Below are 3065 nucleotides of genomic sequence, written 5' to 3' on the forward strand. Positions count from 1 at the left end.
CCCTAACAAATCCATCCCTATGATGATATCGAAATCTTTTAGGTCCATCACCGTTAGATCGACTATCATCTCCCTATCACTTATCTTTATCACACAATGGTGACAAACTTCAAAGAACATAGTTTTCTTTCCTAGAGGAGTAGATAAAATAAGCTTCCTCCCGGTATTAACTACTTCCAACCCAAGAATTTCCACCATAGTTTTAGAAATGAAGGAATGAGTAGCACCCAGATCAAACAAGACATGCACCTTATGAGTAAACAAACATATCATACCTTCCACCACTTGATCGGGTAGAGCTGATATCTGCCCCATAGCATTATATACCGCGGGCTTCCTCTTGACTGATGCAGATCCACAACTTCTTCCTCCGGCACTAGATAATACACCTTGCCCCTGTGGTCTCGTTCCACCCCTGAATTGGACTTGGGACAAAACCGCCTGATATGCCCAGCTTCACCGCAACTATAGCAAACCACACTCTCTCTCCCCGACTGTGTACTCTGTGGTATTACAGATTGCAATCTAGCTCTCTGGCCCTGAGGCCTCAAATTCTGCGACCGGTGCTTTCTCGGTGCGAGAAGGAGGAGGTACCCTCGGTGGCCTCTGCGGATCCACTCCATCGGTCTCAAGAATCGTAGACTCTCAGGGTTTGGCCTAACCACATTCAAACCCTATGTATGTACATTTGGTGCCTCCACTCGTGGTGCCTCGGGCTGGATGACCGCCTATACATCCCATTGCGACACTCAACCACTACCTTGGTAAACCCGCCTTCTTTTCCCCAGTATCCCCTTTACCTTGAAATGCCGATCGCCTTACCCTTCCAACCTCTTGCCTCTCAGAAGCAATAACTGATCATCCACTCTTTTCAATACCTTGAGCCTTTTCTCACAACCTCAAGATAAGAATTGATCTCAAGGACCGACATCTTGCTCAAGATATACGGTTTCAGCCCGTCAATGAATTTCCTCAGCTTTAGCTTTTTCCTGGAAATCAACTCCTTCCCGTGATCGTGAAAGAACAATGAATTTCTCTTCATCTGCCCCACATGTCATGTTTCCTTGTTCTAACTTGAGGAGTTCCATTCGCTTCTTTATCTCTCCTCGTAACATACCTCAAAAGGAAGAGTTCCTCAAACTTAGCCCAACTCATAGGAACGTCTCCACGCCCTTAACACCGATCCACTGTTGTTTGGCTTCACCTCTAAGCATGAAGGCAGCCAAAGTAACTCGTTCCAAGATCAAGACACATCATGGAGTCCAAAGATACTAGACATGTCTAACAATCGCCTTTCTAGGCTACTTTAACCTCGTAAGACCCCACAAATTCAGGTGGACGTGGCCTAATGAAATTTGCAAGCGTAAAAACCCGATTGACTTTTAGATCGGTGGTCCGAACTCCTCCACTCTCACTCACGGTTGGGGATGCTACCTTTGGTGTTACGCCGAGGTGGAATAACAGCGGATGTTAGAAGAGGTTGGGGCTCGTTCGACTAGCCCCTCAAACTTTTCGATCTCAGCTCTCATCTCATTCTCAGGCTTGAGCCATTTGATTCATCATAGCGAGGAGCCTATCCATTCGGTCCTTCGGGCCACGATCCGTAGTATCATCACCACTAGTACTTTTCCGGATCCATGGTAACTATTCCGCACATACACAAAGAGCCAACTTCGGTGTATGATAAATGAGAGAGTTCTCAAAATTATGCAAGAGGGGCAGGTCCTTTATGGAACTCACATGCATAGAATGAAGCGAGTAGAATTTCAAGAGATGGCGCAGGCGCCCTCTTGCAGGTATGTGTCGCCCTCCACCTAGAAATGGAAATTCACTCCAACCTTGTCTTTCGTCGATTTGTCAAATTTTTCGACTTCGTGTCGCTGCGTTCTCCATTTGGACAAGATAACTACCCGTGCGACGTCTCGACATTGCTAAGCTAGTATTAACGCTTAATGGAACGTAAATACTACTTAGAGTTTTATCGGGTTCCGACTAAAACTTATGAAACGCGTCGCGATTGAGTCCCCACCACAGCCTCCTGACGGATCTAATAGTGGACGCCTACGATACCATCGCTTCATATCTCGAGACCCCAAACACACATCCAGGGACGATGAGTGAATCTCGAGGCCGACACCATCCACAATTCTACCGAATTTTGGCAGAGTTTCCTTTGTTTAATCAACATTAAGTAAACCCTAAAACCCGTCATAAACCTAGACATAAATAAACCCCTTCCAAGTTCCAACAACCATATACATACAAAATCTTCAAATCCCATCCACTCGCGGACTATATACATGTAAGCTATTAAATATCCAAATAAATACTCAAAATGCCTAACACTATATATACAACCAAAAAGAACCAATACATCAAATAAACCAAAAGAAAATGAGCTATGCTATATATATACAACCAAAATGACTAGACTATCTCTATACAACCAAAAGTATGAACTTGACTCGCCCTCGTCAAGCATAAGGAAATCCTCCCAAATCACCATAACCATCATCACTAGGGTTAGGGAAAACCTCCTCCAAGAATCGGCTCGTTCGAAATGTTAAGTAGGATGAGCAAACAACTATGCCCAAGAGAAAACATACATAACCAATAAATAGTTACTTATAGAAAATATTTAAAACATGTAGGGTTTCCATAAAGTATTCAAATATCGTGATTATATATATACATCACTAACTAGCGTAAATCATCTCGACATGCTTCATTGATATACAAAATATAGTTTTTCACAATCATCATACAACTATTGTCACGTGATCCTATTAGAATGGTGAGGGTGGTACGACCGGTGATCCAGGCAATCTCGGTTCAATACTTTCGGTGTGAACCATGCACCGTTGTTTTCTCGATTTTTTACCGGGTGGAGCTGAAATGCCGCGTTGTTGTGTTCAGATGCACAAAATCCCCAAAGCTTTTAGGGTTCGGGTGGGCCTAGTGACCCTACCCCCATAATGGCTGTCACCTAACTTACGGTGGTTAACCATTCGACGACTCGCAGACCGCCAGGGATCGACACATCCGTGAGTGGACTAAACTCTCAC

Source organism: Coptis chinensis, chromosome 6 (genome assembly GCF_015680905.1).
Source record: "Coptis chinensis isolate HL-2020 chromosome 6, ASM1568090v1, whole genome shotgun sequence".
NCBI lineage: Eukaryota > Viridiplantae > Streptophyta > Magnoliopsida > Ranunculales > Ranunculaceae > Coptis > Coptis chinensis.